We start from the raw sequence: 19523 nt of genomic DNA, 5'->3' as shown, positions 1-19523 counted from the left end.
CTCACACGTGTCATTGGTGAACACCGGTGGGACCGATGAGCATGTGAACATTTGCAGGTAAAATGAATTAACTGGAGTTTCTGCCGTTCCAAAATATTCATGTCTCAATACTGTCATCGATGAACGCAATTGTGACCGACAAGCGTTAAGGTCAACGCATACTATAATTCAAAATTCTGAATATCCAGAATTCAATTGACTTAACTTTTAATTCCTATGTATTTCGATTGTTTCAATACGTGTCTCGAGTATTAGGTAAACGCATCTAAGGCGAACAGGGCGTGTGGCGCAACGGATAACGCGTCTGACTACGGATCAGAAGATTCCAGGTTCGAATCCTGACATGCTTGATATTATGCCACATGTTTTCAAGTTATATATGTATGTTTTCATCACAACATCAACTTTACGACAGAGCAACTCACCTGCGATAAACATATGTCATATGAATCCCAAAATCTGTTTCATTTTCTCACATGTGTCATTGATGAACACCAGTGGGACCGATGAGCATGTGAACATCTGCAGGTAAAATAAATTGGCTGAAGTTTCTGCCGTTCCAAAATGTTCATGTCTCAATACTGTCATCGATGAACGCAATTGTGACCGACGAGAGTTACGGCCAAACAGTCAACGCAAACTATACTTCAAAATTCGGAATATCCAGAATTCAACTGACTTAACTTTTAAGTCCTATGTATTTTGATTGTTTCAATACGTGTTACGAGTAATAGACAAACGCATCAAACGCGAACAGGGCGTGTGGTGCAACGGATAACGCGTCTGACTACGGATCAGAAAATTCCAGGTTTCGAATCCTGGCACGCTCGGTATTATGGCTCATGCATAATTTTCAAGTCATAAATGTTTGTTTTCATCACAACATCTACTTTACGACAGAGCAACTCACCTGCGATAAAAATATGTCATGATAATCCCAAAATCTGTTTCCTTTTCTCACCTGTGTCATTGATGAACACCAGTGGGACCGATGAGCATGTGAACATCTGCAGGTAAAATGAATTGGCTGGAGTTTCTGAGGTTCCAAAATGGTCATGTCTCAATACTGTCATCGATGAACGCAATTGTGACCGACGAGCGTTACGGCCAAACACTGAACGCATACTATAATTCAAAATTCTGAATATCCAGAATTCAATTGACTTAACTTTTAATTCCTATTTATTTCGATTGTTTCAATACGTGTCACGAGTATTAGGTAAACGCATCGAAGGCGAACAGGGCGTGTGGCGCAACGGATAACGCGTCTGACTACGGATCAGAAGATTACAGGTTCGAATCCTGGCACGCTCGGTATTATGGCTCATGCATTAATTTTCAAGTTATATATGTTTGTTTTCATCACAACATCAACTTTGCGACAGAGCAACTCACCTGCTATAAACATGTGTCATATAAATTCCAAAATCTGTTTCATATTCTCAAACCTGCCATTGGTGAGCACCGGGTAGGACCTCTGAGCATGTGAACATCTACAGATCAAACGAATCGGCTGGAATTTCTGCGGTTCCAAAATTTGCATGTCTCAATACTGTCATCGATGAACGCTATTGTGACCGCCGAGCGTTACGGTCAAACAGTCAACGCATACTATAATTCAAAATTCTGAATATCCAGAATTCAATTGACTTAACTTTTAATTCCTGTGTATTTCGATTGTTTCATTACGTGTTACGAGTAATAGACAAACGCATCAAAAGCGAACAGGGCGTGTGGCGCAACGGATAACGTGTGTAACTACGGATCAGAAGATTCCAGGTTCGAATCATGGCACGCTCGGTATTATGGCACATGTATTAGTTTTCTAGTTATATATGTTTGTTTTCATCACAACCTCAACTTTGCGACATAGCAACTCACCTGCGATAAACATATGTCATATGAATCCCAAAATCTGTTTCATTTTCTCACATGTGTCATTGATGAACACCGGTGGGACCATGAGCATGTGAACATCTGCAGGTAAAATAAATTGGCAGGAGTTTCTGCCGTTCCAAAATTTGCATGTCTCAATACTGTTATCGATGAACGCTATTGTGACCGATGAACGTTACGGCCAAACAGTCAACGCATACTATAATTCAAAATTCTGAATATCCAGAATTCAATTAACTTAACTTTTAATTCTTATGTATTTTGATTGTTTCATTACGTGTTACGAGTAATAGGCAAACGCATCAAAGGCGAACAGGGTGTGTGGCGCAACGGATACCGCGTCTGACAACGGATCAGAAGATTACAGGTTCGAATCCTGGCACGCTCGGTATTATGGCTCATGCATTAGTTTTCAAGTTATAAATGTTTGTTTTCATCACAACATCAACTTTACGACAGAGCAACTCACCTGCGATAAACATGTGTCATATGAATCCCAAAATCCGTTTCATTTTCTCACACCTGTCATTGATGAACACCGGTGGGAACGATGAGCATGTGAACATCTACAGATCAAACGAATCGGCTGGAATTTCTGCCTTTCCAAAATTTGCATGTCTCAATACTGTCATCGATGAACGCTATTGTGACCGACGAGCGTTACGGTCAAACAGTCAGCGCATACTATAATTCAAAATTCTGAATATCCAGAATTCAATTGACTTAACTTTTAATTCCTATGTATTTCGATTGTTTCAATACGTGTCTCGAGTATTAGGTAAACGCATCTAAGGCGAACAGGGCGTGTGGCGCAACGGATAACGCGTCTGACTACGGATCAGAAGATTCCAGGTTCGAATCCTGACACGCTTGATATTATGGCACATGTTTTCAAGTTATATATGTATGTTTTCATTACAACATCAACTTTACGACAGAGCAACTCACCTGCGATAAACAAATGTCATATGAATCCCAAAATCTGTTTCATTTTCTCACATGTGTCATTGATGAACACCAGTGGGACCGATGAGCATGTGAACATCTGCAGGTAAAATAAATTGGCTGATGTTTCTGCCGTTCCAAAATGTTCATGTCTCAATACTGTCATCGATGAACGCAATTGTGACCGACGTGAGTTACGGCCAAACAGTCAACGCAAACTATACTTCAAAATTCGGAATATCCAGAATTCAACTGACTTAACTTTTAAGTCCTATGTATTTTGATTGTTTCAATACGTGTTACGAGTAATAGGTAAACGCATCTAAGGCGAACAGGGCGTGTGGCGCAACGGATAACGCGTCTGACTACGGATCAGAAGATTCCAGGTTCGAATCCTGGCACGCTCGGTATTATGGCTCATGCATTAGTTTTCAAGTTATATATGTTTGTTTTCATCACAACATCAACTTTGCGACAGAGCAACTCACCTGCGATAAACATATGTCATGATAATCCCAAAATCTGTTTCCTTTTCTCACCTGTGTCATTGATGAACACCAGTGGGACCGATGAGCATGTGAACATCTGCAGGTAAAATGAATTGGCTGGAGTTTCTGAGGTTCCAAAATTTGCATGTCTCAATACTGTCATCGATGAACGCTATTGTGACCGACGAGCGTTACGGCCAAACAGTCAACGCATACTATAATTCAAAATTCTGAATATCCAGAATTCAATTGACTTAACTTTTAATTCCTATTTATTTCGATTGTTTCAATACGTGTCACGAGTATTAGGCAAACGCATCAAAGGCGGACAGGGCGTGTGGCGCAACGGATACCGCGTCTGACTACGGATCAGAAGATTCCAAGTTCGAATCCTGGCTTGCTCGGTATTATGGCACATGCATTAGTTTTCAAGTTATATATGTTTGTTTTCATCACAACATCAACTTTGCGACAGAGCAACTCACCTGTTATAAACATCTGTTTCATATTCTCACACCTGCCATTGGTGAGCACCGGTATGACCTCTGAGCATGTGAACATCTACAGATCAAACGAATCGGCTGGAATTTCTGCCTTTCCAAAATTTGCATGTCTCAATACTGTCATCGATGAACGCTATTGTGACCGACGAGCGTTACGGTCAAACAGTCAGCGCATACTATAATTCAAAATTCTGAATATCCAGAATTCAATTGACTTAACTTTTAATTCCTATGTATTTCGATTGTTTCAATACGTGTCTCGAGTATTAGGTAAACGCATCTAAGGCGAACAGGGCGTGTGGCGCAACGGATAACGCGTCTGACTACGGATCAGAAGATTCCAGGTTCGAATCCTGACACGCTTGATATTATGGCACATGTTTTCAAGTTATATATGTTTGTTTTCATCACAACATCAACTTTGCGACATAGCAACTCACCTGCGATAAACATGTGTCATATAAATTCCAAAATCTGTTTCATATTCTCAAACCTGCCATTGGTGAGCACCGGTAGGACCTCTGAGCATGTGAACATCTACAGATCAAACGAATCGGCTGGAATTTCTGCGGTTCCAAAATTTGCATGTCTCAATACTGTCATCGATGAACGCTATTGTGACCGACGAGCGTTACGGTCAAACAGTCAACGCATACTATAATTCAAAATTCTGAATATCCAGAATTCAATTGACTTAACTTTTAATTCCTGTGTATTTCGATTGTTTCATTACGTGTTACGAGTAATAGACAAACGCATCAAAAGCGAACAGGGCGTGTGGCGCAACGGATAACGTGTGTGAATACGGATCAGAAGATTCCAGGTTCGAATCATGGCACGCTCGATATTATGGCACATGTATTAGTTTTCTAGTTATATATGTTTGTTTTCATCACAACATCAACTTTGCGACATAGCAACTCACCTGCGATAAACATATGTCATATGAATCCCAAAATCTGTTTCATTTTCTCACATGTGTCATTGATGAACACCGGTGGGACCATGAGCATGTGAACATCTGCAGGTAAAATAAATTGGCAGGAGTTTCTGCCGTTCCAAAATCTGCATGTCTCAATACTGTCATCGATGAACGCTATTGTGACCGATGAACGTTACGGCCAAACAGTCAACGCATACTATAATTCAAAATTCTGAATATCCAGAATTCAATAAACTTAACTTTTAATTCTTATGTATTTTGATTGTTTCATTACGTGTTACGAGTAATAGGCAAACGCATCAAAGGCGAACAGGGTGTGTGGCGCAACGGATACCGCGTCTGACTACGGATCAGAAGATTCCAGGTTCGAATCCTGGCACGCTCGGTATTATGGCTCATGCATTAGTTTTCAAGTTATAAATGTTTGTTTTCATCACAACATCAACTTTTCGACATAGCAACTCACCTGCGATAAACATATGTCATATGAATCCCAAAATCTGTTTCATTTTCTAACATGTGTCATTGATGAACACCGGTGGGACCGATGAGCATGTGAACATCTGCAGGTAAAATGAATTGGCTGGAGTTTCTGCCGTTCCAAAATGTGCATGTCTCAATACTGTCATCGATGAACGCTCTTGTGACCGACGAGCGTTACGGTCAAACAGTCAACGCATACTATAATTCAAAATTCTGAATATCCAGAATTCAATTGACTTAACTTTTAATTCCTATGTATTTCGATTGTTTCAATACGTGTCACGAGTGTTAGGCCAACACATCGAATATGAACAGGGAATGAGGTGCAACGGATAACGCGTCTGACTACGGATCAGAAAATTCCAGGTTTCGAATCCTGGCACGCTCGGTATTATGGCTCATGCATTATTTTCAAGTTATAAATGTTTGTTTTCATCACAACATCTACTTTACGACAGAGCAACTCACCTGCTATAAACATGTGTCATATAAATTCCAAAATCTGTTTCCTATTCTCAAACCTGCCATTGGTGAGCACCGGTAGGACCTCTGAGCATGTGAACATCTACAGATCAAATGAATCGGCTGGAATTTCTGCGGTTCCAAAATTTGCATGTCTCAATACTGTCATCGATGAACGCTATTGTGACCGACGAGCGTTATGGTCAAACAGTCAGCGCATACTATAATTCAAAATTCTGAATATCCAGAATTCAATTGACTTAACTTTTAATTCCTATGTATTTCGATTGTTTCAATATGTGTCACGAGTATTAGGTAAACGCATCCAAGGCGAACAGGTCGTGTGGCGCAACGGATAACGCGTCTGACTACGGATCAGAAGATTCCAGGTTCGAATCCTGGCACGCACGGTATTATGGCTCATGCATTAGTTTTCAAGTTATAAATGTTTGTTTTCATCACAACATCAACTTTACGACAGAGCAACTCACCTGCGATAAACCGTGTCATATGAATCCCAAAATCTGTTTCATTTTCTCACATGTGTCATTGATGAACACCGGTGGGAACGATGAGCATGTGAACATCTACAGATCAAACGAATCGGCTGGAGTTTTTGCGGTTCCAAAATTTGCATGTCTCAAAACTGTCATCGATGAACGCTCTTGTGACCGACGAGCGTTATGGTCAAACAGTCAGCGCATACTATAATTCAAAATTCTGAATATCCAGAATTCAATTGACTTAACTTTTAATTCCTATGTATTTCGATTGTTTCAATATGTGTCACGAGTATTAGGTAAACGCATCGAAGGCGAACAGGGCGTGTGGCGCAACGGATAACGCGTGTGACTACAGATCAGAATCATGGCACGCTCGGTATTATGGCTCATGTATTAGTTTCCAAGTTATATATGTTTGTTTTCATCACAACATCAACTTTGCGACATAGCAACTCAAATGCGATAAACATATGTCATATGAATCCCAAAATCTGTTTCATTTTCTCACATGTGTCATTGATGAACACCGGTGGGACCGATGAGCATGTGAACATCTGCAGGTAAAATGAATTGGCTGGAGTTTCTGCGGTTCCAAAATTTGCATTTCTCAAAACTGTCATCGATGAACGCTCTTGTGACCGACGAGCGTTACGGTCAAACAGTCAGCGCATACTATAATTCAAAATTTTGAATATCGCGAAGTCAATTGACTTAACTTTTAATTCCTATGTATTTTGATTGTTTCATTACGTGTTACGAGTAATAGGCAAACGCATCAAAGGCGAGCAGGGCGTGTGGCGCAAGGGATAATGCGTCTTAGTACGGATCAGAAGATTCCAGGTTCGAATCCTGGCACGCTCGGTATTATGGCACATGTATTAGTTTTCAAGTTATATATGTATGTTTTCATCACAACATCAACTTTACGACAGAGCAACTCACCTGCGATAAACATGTGTCATATAAATCCCGAAATCTGTTTCATTTTCTCACACGTGCCATTGGTGAACACCGGTGGGACTTGTGAGCATGTGAGCATCTGCAGAAAAAATGAATTGGCTGGAGTTTCTGCCGTTCCAAGATTTGCATGTCTCAATCCTGTCATCGATGAACGCTATTGTGACCGACGAGCGTTACGGTCAAACAGTCAACGCATACTATTATTCAAAATTCTGAATATCCAGAATTCAATTGACTTAACTTTTAATTCCTATGTATTTTGATTGTCTCATTACGTGTTACGAGTAATAGGCAAACGCATCAAAGGCGAACAGGGCGTGTGGCGCAACGGATAATGCGTCTGACTACGGATCAGAAGATTCCAGGTTCGAATACTGGCACGCTCGGTATTGTGGCACATGTATTAGTTTTCAAGTTATATATGTATGGTATCATCACAACATCAACTTTACGACAGAGCAACTCATCTGCGATAAACATGTGTCATATGAATCCCCAAATCTGTTTCATTTTCTCACACGTGTCATTGGTGAACACCGGTGGGACCGATGAGCATGTGAACATCTGCAGTTAAAATGAATTGGCTGGAGTTTCTGCGGTTACAAAATTTGCATGTCATAATACTGTCATCGATGAACGCTATTGTGACCGACGAGCGTTACGGTCAAACAGTCAACGCATACTATTATTCAAAATTCTGAATATCCAGAATTCAATTGACTTAACTTTTAATTCCTATGTATTTTGATTGTCTCATTACGAGTAATAGGCAAACGCATCAAAGCCAAACAGGATAACGCGTCTGACTACGGATCAGAAGATTCCAGGTTCGAATCCTGGCACGCTCGGTATTATGGCAATGCATTAGTTTTCAAGTTATATATGTTTGTTTTCATCAGAACGTCAACTTTACGACAGAGCAACTCACCTGCTATAAACCTGTGTCATATGAATCCCAAAATCTGTTTCATTTTCTCACATGTGTCATTGATGAACACCGGTGGGACCGATGAGCATGTGAACATCTGCAGTTAAAATGAATTGGCTGGAGTTTCTGCGGTTACAAAATTTGCATGTCATAATACTGTCATCGATGAACGCTATTGTGACCGACGAGCGTTACGGCCAAACAGTCAACGCATACTATAATTCAAAATTCTGAATATCCAGAATTCAATTGACTTAACTTTTAATTCCTATGTATTTTGATTGTCTCATTGCGAGTAATAGGCAAACGCATCAAAGCCAAACAGGATAACGCGTCTGACTACGGATCAGAAGATTCCAGGTTCGAATCCTGGCACGCTCGGTATTATGGCAATGCATTAGTTTTCAAGTTATGTATGTTTGTTTTCATCAGAACGTCAACTTTACGACAGAGCAACTCACCTGCTATAAACATGTGTCATATGAATCCCAAAATCTGTTTCATTTTCTCACATGTGTCATTGATGAACACCGGTGGGACCGATGAGCATGTGAACATCTGCAGTTAAAATGAATTGGCTGGAGTTTCTGCCGTTCCAAAATTTGCATGTCTCAAAACTGTCATCGATGAACGCTATTGTGACCGACGGCGTTACGGCCAAACAGTCAACGCATATATAATTCAAAATTCTGAATATCTAGAATTCAATTGACTTTACTTTTAATTCCTATTTATTTCGATTGTTTCAATACGTGTCACGAGTATTAGGTAAACGCATTTGAGGTGAACAGGGCGTGTGGCGCAACGGATAACGCGTCTGACTACGGATCAGAAGATTCCAGGTTCGAATCCTGGCACGCTCGGTATTATGGCACATGTATTATTTTTCAAGTTATATATGTTTGTTTTCATCACAAAATCAACTTTACGACAGAGCAACTCACCTGCAATAAACCTGTGTCATATGAATCAAAAAATCTGTTTCATTTTCTAACACGTGTCATTGGTGAACACCGGTAAGACCTATGAGCATGTGAGCATCTACATATCAAACGAATCGGCGGGAGTTTCTGCCGTTCCAAAATTTGCATTTCTCAAACTGTCATCTATGAACGCTCTTGTGACCGACGAGCGTTACAGTCAAACAGTCAACGCACTCTATAATTCAAAATTCTGAATATCCAAAATTCAATTGACTTAACTTTTAATTCCTATGTATATTGATTGTTTCAATACGTGACACGAGTATTAGGTAAACGCATCAAAGGCGAACAGAGAATGTGGCGCAACGGATAATGCGCAACGGTATCAACACAACATCAACTTTACGACAGAGCAACTCACCTGCGATAAACATATGTCATATGAATCCCAAAATCTGTTTCATTTTCTCACATGTGTCATTGATGAACACCGGTGGGACCGATGAGCATGTGAACATCTGCAGGTAAAATGAATTGGCTGGAGTTTCTACCATTCCAAAATTTGCATGTCTCAATACTGTCATCGATGAACGCTATTGTGACCGACGAGCGTTACGGTCAAACAGTCAACGCATACTATTATTCAAAATTCTGAATATCCAGAATTCAATTGACTTAACTTTTAATTCCTATGTATTTTGATTGTCTCATTACGTGTTACGAGTAATAGGCAAACGCATCAAAGGCGAACAGGGCGTGTGGCGCAACGGATAATGCGTCTGACTACGGATCAGAAGATTCCAGGTTCGAATACTGGCACGCTCGGTATTGTGGCACATGTATTAGTTTTCAAGTTATATATGTATGGTATCATCACAACATCAACTTTACGACAGAGCAACTCATCTGCGATAAACATGTGTCATATGAATCCCCAAATCTGTTTCATTTTCTCACACGTGTCATTGGTGAACACCGGTGGGACCGATGAGCATGTGAACATCTGCAGTTAAAATGAATTGGCTGGAGTTTCTGCGGTTACAAAATTTGCATGTCATAATACTGTCATCGATGAACGCTATTGTGACCGACGAGCGTTACGGTCAAACAGTCAACGCATACTATTATTCAAAATTCTGAATATCCAGAATTCAATTGACTTAACTTTTAATTCCTATGTATTTTGATTGTCTCATTACGAGTAATAGGCAAACGCATCAAAGCCAAACAGGATAACGCGTCTGACTACGGATCAGAAGATTCCAGGTTCGAATCCTGGCACGCTCGGTATTATGGCAATGCATTAGTTTTCAAGTTATATATGTTTGTTTTCATCAGAACGTCAACTTTACGACAGAGCAACTCACCTGCTATAAACCTGTGTCATATGAATCCCAAAATCTGTTTCATTTTCTCACATGTGTCATTGATGAACACCGGTGGGACCGATGAGCATGTGAACATCTGCAGTTAAAATGAATTGGCTGGAGTTTCTGCGGTTACAAAATTTGCATGTCATAATACTGTCATCGATGAACGCTATTGTGACCGACGAGCGTTACGGCCAAACAGTCAACGCATACTATAATTCAAAATTCTGAATATCCAGAATTCAATTGACTTAACTTTTAATTCCTATGTATTTTGATTGTCTCATTGCGAGTAATAGGCAAACGCATCAAAGCCAAACAGGATAACGCGTCTGACTACGGATCAGAAGATTCCAGGTTCGAATCCTGGCACGCTCGGTATTATGGCAATGCATTAGTTTTCAAGTTATGTATGTTTGTTTTCATCAGAACGTCAACTTTACGACAGAGCAACTCACCTGCTATAAACATGTGTCATATGAATCCCAAAATCTGTTTCATTTTCTCACATGTGTCATTGATGAACACCGGTGGGACCGATGAGCATGTGAACATCTGCAGTTAAAATGAATTGGCTGGAGTTTCTGCCGTTCCAAAATTTGCATGTCTCAAAACTGTCATCGATGAACGCTATTGTGACCGACGGCGTTACGGCCAAACAGTCAACGCATATATAATTCAAAATTCTGAATATCTAGAATTCAATTGACTTTACTTTTAATTCCTATGTATATTGATTGTTTCAATACGTGACACGAGTATTAGGTAAACGCATTTGAGGTGAACAGGGCGTGTGGCGCAACGGATAACGCGTCTGACTACGGATCAGAAGATTCCAGGTTCGAATCCTGGCACGCTCGGTATTATGGCACATGTATTATTTTTCAAGTTATATATGTTTGTTTTCATCACAAAATCAACTTTACGACAGAGCAACTCACCTGCAATAAACCTGTGTCATATGAATCAAAAAATCTGTTTCATTTTCTAACACGTGTCATTGGTGAACACCGGTAAGACCTATGAGCATGTGAGCATCTACATATCAAACGAATCGGCGGGAGTTTCTGCCGTTCCAAAATTTGCATTTCTCAAACTGTCATCTATGAACGCTCTTGTGACCGACGAGCGTTACAGTCAAACAGTCAACGCACTCTATAATTCAAAATTCTGAATATCCAAAATTCAATTGACTTAACTTTTAATTCCTATGTATATTGATTGTTTCATTACGTGTTACGAGTAATAGACAAACGCATCAAAAGCGAACAGGGCGTATGGCGCAACGGATAACGCGTGTGACTACGGATCAGAAGATTCCAGATTCGAATCATGGCACGCTCGGTATTATGGCACATGTATTAGTTTTCAAGTTATATATGTTTGTTTTCATCACAACATCAACTTTGCGACATAGCAACTCACCTGCGATAAACATATGTCATATGAATCCCAAAATCTGTTTCATTTTCTCACATGTGTCATTGATGACCACCGGTGGGAACGATGAGCATGTGAACATCTACAGATCAAACGAATCGGCTGGAGTTTCTGCAGTTCCAAAATTTGCATGTCTCAAAACTTTCATCGATGAACGCTCTTGTGACCGACGAGCGTTACGGTCAAACAGTCAGCGCATACTATAATTCAAAATTCTGAATATCCAGAATTCAATTGACTTAACTTTTAATTCCTATGTATTTCGATTGTTTCAATACGTGTCACGAGTATTAGGTAAACGCATAAAAGGCGAACAGGGCGTGTGGCGCAACGGATAACGCGTCTGACTACGGATCAGAAGATTGCAGGTTCGAATCCTGGCACGTTCGGTATTATGGCTCATGCATTAGTTTTCAAGTTATAAATGTTTGTTTTCATCACAACATCAACTTTACGACAGAGCAACTCACCTGCGATAAACATGTGTCATATGAATCCCAAAATCCGTTTTCATTTTCTCACATGTGTCATTGATGAACACCGGTGAGAACGATGAGCATGTGAACATCTACAGATCAAACGAATCGGCTGGAGTTTCTGCGGTTCCAAAATTTGCATGTCTCAATACTGTCATCGATGAACGCTATTGTGACCGACGAGCGTTACGGCCAAACAGTCAACGCATACTATAATTCAAAATTCTGAATATCCAGAATTCAATTGACTTAACTTTTAATTCCTATGTATTTCGATTGTTTCCTTACGTGTTACGAGTAATAGACAAACGCATTAAATACGAACAGGGCGTGTGGCGCAACGGATAACGCGTGTGACTACAGATCAGAAGATTCCAGGTTCGAATCATGGCACGCTCGGTATTATGGCTCATGTATTAGTTTCCAAGTTATATATGTTTGTTTTCATCACAACATCAACTTTGCGACATAGCAACTCAATTGCGATAAACATATGTCATATGAATCCCAAAATCTGTTTCATTTTCTCACATGTGTCATTGATGAACACCGGTGGGACCGATGAGCATGTGAACATATGCAGGTAAAATGAATTGGCTGGAGTTTCTGCGGTTCCAAAATTTGCATTTCTCAAAACTGTCATCGATGAACGCTCTTGTGACCGACGAGCGTTACGGTCAAACAGTCAGCGCATACTATAATTCAAAATTTTGAATATCGCGAAGTCAATTGACTTAACTTTTAATTCCTATATATTTTGATTGTTTCATTACGTGTTACGAGTAATAGGCAAACGCATCAAAGGCGAACAGGGCGTGTGGCGCAAGGGATAATGCGTCTTAGTACGGATCAGAAGATTCCAGGTTCGTATCCTGGCACGCTCGGTATTATGGCACATGTATTAGTTTTCAAGTTATATATGTATGTTTTCATCACAACATCAACTTTACGACAGAGCAACTCACCTGCGATAAACATGTGTCATATGAATCCCCAAATCTGTTTCATTTTCTCACACGTGCCATTGGTGAACACCGGTGGGACTTGTGAGCATGTGAGCATCTGCAGGAAAAATGAATTGGCTGGAGTTTCTGCCGTTCCAAGATTTGCATGTCTCAATCCTGTCATCGATGAACGCTATTGTGACCGACGAGCGTTACGGTCAAACAGTCAACGCATACTATTATTCAAAATTATAAACGCATCAAATGCGAACAGAGCGTGTGGCGCAACGGATAATGCGTCTGACTACGGATCAGAAGATTCCGAGTTGGAATCCTGACACGCTCTGTATTATGGCACATGTATTAGTTTTCAAGTTATATATGTATGGTATCAACACAACATCAACTTTACGACAGAGCAACTCACCTGCGATAAACGTATGTCATATGAATCATAAAATCTGTTTCATTTTCTCACACGTGTCATTGGTGAACACCGGCTAGAACGATGAGCATGTGAACATCAGCAGGTCAAATGAATCGGCTGGAGTTTCTGCCGTTCCAAAATTTGCCTTTCCCAAGCCTTTCATTGGTGAACGCTATTGTGACCGACGGGCGTTTACCGCCAAACAGACAACGCAAACTATAATTCAAAACTCTGAACATCCAGAATTCAATTGACTTCCTTTTAATTCCGAAGTATTTCAATTGTTTCAATACGTTTAGTGAGCGTTAGGCAAAAGCATCAAAGGCGAACAGGGCGTGCGGCGAAACGGATAACGCGTCCGACTACGGATCAGAAGAATGCAGCTTCGAATCCTGGCACGCTCTGTATTATGGCACAGGTACTAGTTTTCAAGTTATATTTGTATGTTTTCATCACAACATCAACTTTACGACAGAGCAACTCACCTGCAATAAACATGTGTCATATGAATTCAAAAATCTGTTTCATTTTCTCACACCTGTCATTGGTGAACACCGGCTAGAACGATGAGCATGTGAACATCAGCAGGTCAAATGAATCGGCTGGAGTTTCTGCCGTTCCAAAATTTGCCTTTCCCAAGCCTTTCATTGGTGAACGCTATTGTGACCGACGGGCGTTTACCGCCAAACAGACAACGCAAACTATAATTCAAAACTCTGAACATCCAGAATTCAATTGACTTCCTTTTAATTCCGAAGTATTTCAATTGTTTCAATACGTTTAGTGAGCGTTAGGCAAAAGCATCAAAGGCGAACAGGGCGTGCGGCGAAACGGATAACGCATCCGACTACGGATCAGAAGAATGCAGCTTCGAATCCTGGCACGCTCTGTATTATGGCACAGATACTAGTTTTCAAGTTATATATGTATGTTTTCATCACAACATCAACTTTACGACAGAGCAACTCACCTGCGATAAACATATGTCATATGAATCCCAAAATCTGTTTCATTTTCTCACATGTGTCATTGATGAACACCGGTGGGACCGATGAACATGTGAACATCTGCAGGTAAAATGAATTGGCTGGAGTTTCTGCCGTTCCAAAATTTGCATGTCTCAATACTGTCATCGATGAACGCTATTGTGACCGACGAGCGTTACGGACAAACAGTCAACGCATACTATAATTCAAAATTCTGAATATCCAGAATTCAATTGACTTAACTTTTAATTACTATGTATTTTGATTGTTTCATTACGTGTTACGAGTAATAGGCAAACGCATCAAAGGCGAACAGGGCGTGCGGCGCAACGGATAACGAGTCTGACCACGGATCAGAAGATTTCAGGTTCGAATCCTGGCACGCTCGGTATTATGGCACATGTATTAGTTTTCAAGTTATATATGTTTGTTTTCATCACAACATCAACTTTATGACAGAGCAACTCACCTGCGATAAACATGTGTGATATGAATCCCCAAATCTGTTTCATTTTCTCACACGTGCCATTGGAGAACACCGGTGGGACCTATGAGCATGTGAGCATCTGCAGGTCAAATGAATCGGCTGGAGTTTCTGCCGTTCCAAAATTTGCCTGTCCCAAGCCTTTCATTGCTGAACGCTATTGGGTCCGACGAGCGTTACGGCCAAACAGTCAACGCAAACTATAATTCAAAATTCTGAACATCCAGAATTCAATTGACTTTCTTTTAATTCCTAAGTATTTCAATTGTTTCAAGTTCTGGAATGATTCAAATTGTTGTACGTTCTACGTGCGTTAGTGTAGTCATCGAATGCGAACAGGGCGTGCGGCGCAACGGACAACGTGTCTGACTACGGATCAGAAGATTCTAGGTTAAAATCCTGGAAAACTCGATATAATGGTGCATTTCTTCATTTTAAAATATATTTGCCAGTTATCATAACAACAAAAACTTCCATCCATTTTGTTAGAGGCATATTATACGTGTCTGCATCAGTCTGTCTTGTATATTTGGTTTTAAGGCCAACCAGGACTAGTGCATTTATTAGTCACCGTTCGGACGCAGTTCAAAAACGGGAACTCACGGATTGACCTCTGCGCGTCGGTGCATCCAAGCGTGCGTACCTATATCTTTAATAGACATGCCTGTACCGATTACATTGAAATTTCACACATACATCATGCATAATATTATACATAATTATGCACATCAATTTATTTCACGATCTGTTCATACTTGGTACATACGTTGGACTTTATGGGACCTTGATGTACGTCATTTTATTTTTCAGATCGAGTTTAAAATATATTGGTTTGACTATCTGATTCAAAATGATCAAATAGCTGCCATTTTTGTGCAAAAATATGATCAACGCATTCCAGTAATGGATCTTGGCATTTAAGGATAGATTTTGTTTAAACTTGGTACATACATTAGAGATTATGGGTTCCTGATGCACGTTATTTTGTTTTTTCGGATTGGAATTAAAATGGCTGACTGGCGGCTATTTTGTTTTATTGAATGCACTTTTAGAGCCATATCTGTGACATGCTATGACTGATTATGTTCAAATTTTAAGTATTCATTATGCATCATGTTATAGATATATAGATGTATTCAAAATGGCAGACCGGTGGCCATGTTGTTTTTAATAACACTGTTCCAGAGCAATATCTTTAAATATGGACAAGTATTCGCTTGACGATCAGATACAAAAGGTCAATCATTTTAATGTTAAAAAATCATCATAATCAAGCATCAGCTCCTGGATCCATAGTTCTGACATGTTTTTGTTCCAACTATATTACCATAAACAAAACTATATATATTAAATTTGATGACTAACGGGAACTGTGCCATGATTGGCATTTTATACTTGTTGTGCTTTTAGTTTATTAGTCATTTGTCATTTAGTCAATGACGTAGTCATCATTCGAATAAAGACACATGTAGTCGTGGTCCTTCACCCATATTTACTATATAATCGTAGTGTTTCGCCTATATTTATTATATAGTCATGGTCTTTCGACAATATTTATCATGTAATGGCGGTCATTTGCATATATTTATCATGTATTCGTGGCCTTCGCCAATATTTATCATGTAATGGCGGTCATTTGCATATATTTATCATGTATTCGTGGCCTTCGCCCATATTTATCATGTAATGGCGGTCATTTGCATATATTTATCATGTATTCGTGGCCTTCGCCCATATTTATCATGTAATGGCGGTCATTTGCATATATTTATCATGTATTCGTGGCCTTCGCCCATATTTATCATGTAATGGCGGTCATTTGCATATATATTTATCATGTATTATTCATCAAATTATGAACAAACAACATTTGTTCAAATCATAATTGTATAAAGTCAGTTTAAAACAACAGTATTTTGAGCAATCATCACACAAACTCAAGCTTAACGTGTTACTAACTTCTTTGCACTAGAGGGCACAAATAATGTATTTCGCAAATAGGAGATGAGGTTGTATAACATTTGGAATGTAGATCACACAGAAAAACGCAACAGAGAAAGCACTATACGAGTCGGGCTTTCGATGTGGTTCCATAGGATGTACACAAAGCGTATAAATCACATTGTTTGTTTGTTCGCAGAAAATTCGAACACGACGACTATGTCACTTTAAAGGCTTCTTAATCGTAAAATCGGGAAATTTGAGAATGAATTATTGAAGACGAAGAATACAATATATGCTACCTCGTGTACTATGTAATGCCGTTGACGCCCTCTATGCGTGTATTCAAAAAACAAATGAAGCGTGAACACATTCCCACGTAAAATAGATACAATGAAATTGCATGTGATTGCAGTCAATTCTAGCAGCAGGGACAGGCATGTTGTCAGTTTCATTATTTATGTTTGTTATTAGAACTATATGCACGAGAAATAACAGGACGAGTAGTAATGCTATGATCGAGATATACATCTTACAACTATAGATTCAATTATAAGCTCCCATTCAACGACATGTCATGCACTTATATTACGTGAACGGAATGGAAAAAAAGGAAGATATAATGCCATGCGGCCTCTTCTAGGGGTAATTAAGACATACACTCAGATACAGAGCACAATAGCGTATGAACCATTTGAATGACAATAATTCACTTTGTTTTTTTATTTTAAAACAATTTTTCATTTATGACATTCGCGGCTGGGTGAAGTTCTATATACTGGTTTCAAAAACGACTAGACAAATTGAAAAATACCATAACCTCTAGTTATGTGAGGAGTATTGGCATTATCTATATTAATGGCGGTTTCATGTCGGGTCAAATTAGCCAGATATATATTAGCTATTTTTAATGCATAGAATTGGTAAGATTCGCAAAATATCAACGAGGGACTTTCGTACGACGTACAGTAGTGTGCGTGTATTCAGCCGGTCATTTGATCACATTACCTCAGTACTTATCGACTTTCACTGACTTGTTTTGCACATTAGCGCTCGTTGTATTGCTTTAGAAATCTAAATATAAGTGGTACAAATTTGCCACATGTGAACATTATATTTGTAGTATAACGTAGATTTAATTCTTGGAGCAAATTCCCTACCATGCATTTATTATATGCGATACAATATTGGATAACCAAAGTATGATCTGAAACAATAGTCATATTTATGAAATATAACGTATTTCAGATCGTTTAAGTGTGCAACATATTCCTAATAACAGAATTATTCTGCAATATCATAGTAGAATGATCCCGTAAATAAGAAGATCAAAATGACATATTTAGATTTCCATTGTATTAAGGTTGTATGCGCGGAAATGCACTGCGCATACGTTCTGCGCATTTGAAGCAGACTTTCAAGATGGCTGCCACAACAAACAAGTACGCTTCGCGATCACCGAATGTACGCAAATGTAAAGGATTTTTGACCGAGATAGAGAAAAGAAGAAGATTGGCAGATATGCAGGCGAACCGCCAACATAAGAAAGTTACTGAATTAGTTTTAGAATCAAATTCAGGTACGTACGTACGGTGTCAGTATACGACGTAAACTTTGGTTGAGTCGTCTGCAACTGTACACACAACTCGAACCAATATATTTTCGGATTTTATTTGTTTTTATGACATCGGACTATGGTTATTTTAGGGGAAACAGTGTTTATTTTTTCCTAATTCCTGTTTCACTAAATACAGAAATTGTGATAAAGAAAATATTCGACAACGAAGTTTGTCTGTCGCGTCGTCTGCAGCTTTCTTTATTTATGACGAGGTGCCTTCAACCGCGATCTGGTAATTTTAACTATACGCACAAAACCCCCAATTTGAGGGCATGATGGTCCTCACAGTTCCATATAACCAAGGGGATACAATTTTAACTATGAATAAACAGCATGTTCAAATATTTTCTATATTTTGCTGTTTTGAAATCCATTTATTTATTTTCCTAGTGTTTTAAATTTAGAGCATTGAAATTTCATCTGTTTACTCTTCAGAAAAACATTAACATGTAACATGATGAACTTGCGGCTGTGTTAAGGAAATTAAAATTAAAATACTTGCATATTATAGTAGATACTTGAATTTTATTTTTTCTATTTGTTATTGTGTCAAATATTTTTGTTCTAAATACATTGTAATATATATTTTTGGACATTTTCTTCCAATAAATGTTTTTTCTGAAAATAAGCCATGACCCCCATCTCAAATTTTTAATTGTGCTACGTTACCTAAAAATTTCCATTATTGTTATTTTTCACATGTACCTTATCTGAATGTGAGAGAGTTTCTGTTTTGCCTATGGCTTCTTTAGAAATGATGATTTTGGAATAATGGTTTCTTTTTATTTCTGTAAATATTCATA

General features: G+C 39.1%; 9 non-coding genes across 9 annotated transcripts; all 9 read left to right on the top strand.

The window, feature by feature from the left end:
- Positions 1-277: 277 nt before the first annotated feature.
- Positions 278-350, top strand: TRNAR-ACG (transfer RNA arginine (anticodon ACG)). Its single transcript has one exon. It is a non-coding gene; the product is annotated as a tRNA-Arg (tRNA).
- Positions 351-1241: 891 nt separating this feature from the next.
- TRNAR-ACG (transfer RNA arginine (anticodon ACG)) lies at positions 1242-1314 on the top strand. Its single transcript has one exon. It is a non-coding gene; the product is annotated as a tRNA-Arg (tRNA).
- A 1382-nt stretch (positions 1315-2696) lies between these two features.
- On the top strand, positions 2697-2769 carry TRNAR-ACG (transfer RNA arginine (anticodon ACG)). Its single transcript has one exon. It is a non-coding gene; the product is annotated as a tRNA-Arg (tRNA).
- A 406-nt stretch (positions 2770-3175) lies between these two features.
- Positions 3176-3248, top strand: TRNAR-ACG (transfer RNA arginine (anticodon ACG)). The gene has a single exon. It is a non-coding gene; the product is annotated as a tRNA-Arg (tRNA).
- An 876-nt stretch (positions 3249-4124) lies between these two features.
- TRNAR-ACG (transfer RNA arginine (anticodon ACG)) lies at positions 4125-4197 on the top strand. The gene has a single exon. It is a non-coding gene; the product is annotated as a tRNA-Arg (tRNA).
- An 890-nt stretch (positions 4198-5087) lies between these two features.
- On the top strand, positions 5088-5160 carry TRNAR-ACG (transfer RNA arginine (anticodon ACG)). Its single transcript has one exon. It is a non-coding gene; the product is annotated as a tRNA-Arg (tRNA).
- A 3741-nt stretch (positions 5161-8901) lies between these two features.
- On the top strand, positions 8902-8974 carry TRNAR-ACG (transfer RNA arginine (anticodon ACG)). The gene has a single exon. It is a non-coding gene; the product is annotated as a tRNA-Arg (tRNA).
- A 2217-nt stretch (positions 8975-11191) lies between these two features.
- TRNAR-ACG (transfer RNA arginine (anticodon ACG)) lies at positions 11192-11264 on the top strand. The gene has a single exon. It is a non-coding gene; the product is annotated as a tRNA-Arg (tRNA).
- Positions 11265-12160: 896 nt separating this feature from the next.
- On the top strand, positions 12161-12233 carry TRNAR-ACG (transfer RNA arginine (anticodon ACG)). Its single transcript has one exon. It is a non-coding gene; the product is annotated as a tRNA-Arg (tRNA).
- Positions 12234-19523: the final 7290 nt, after the last annotated feature.

This window comes from Saccoglossus kowalevskii, chromosome 6 (assembly GCF_978046115.1).
Source record: "Saccoglossus kowalevskii chromosome 6, keSacKowa6.1, whole genome shotgun sequence".
Classification (NCBI taxonomy): domain Eukaryota; kingdom Metazoa; phylum Hemichordata; class Enteropneusta; family Harrimaniidae; genus Saccoglossus; species Saccoglossus kowalevskii.
The sequence above is the reverse complement of the archived record's forward strand: the minus strand, read 5'-3'. Positions and strand labels throughout refer to the sequence as shown.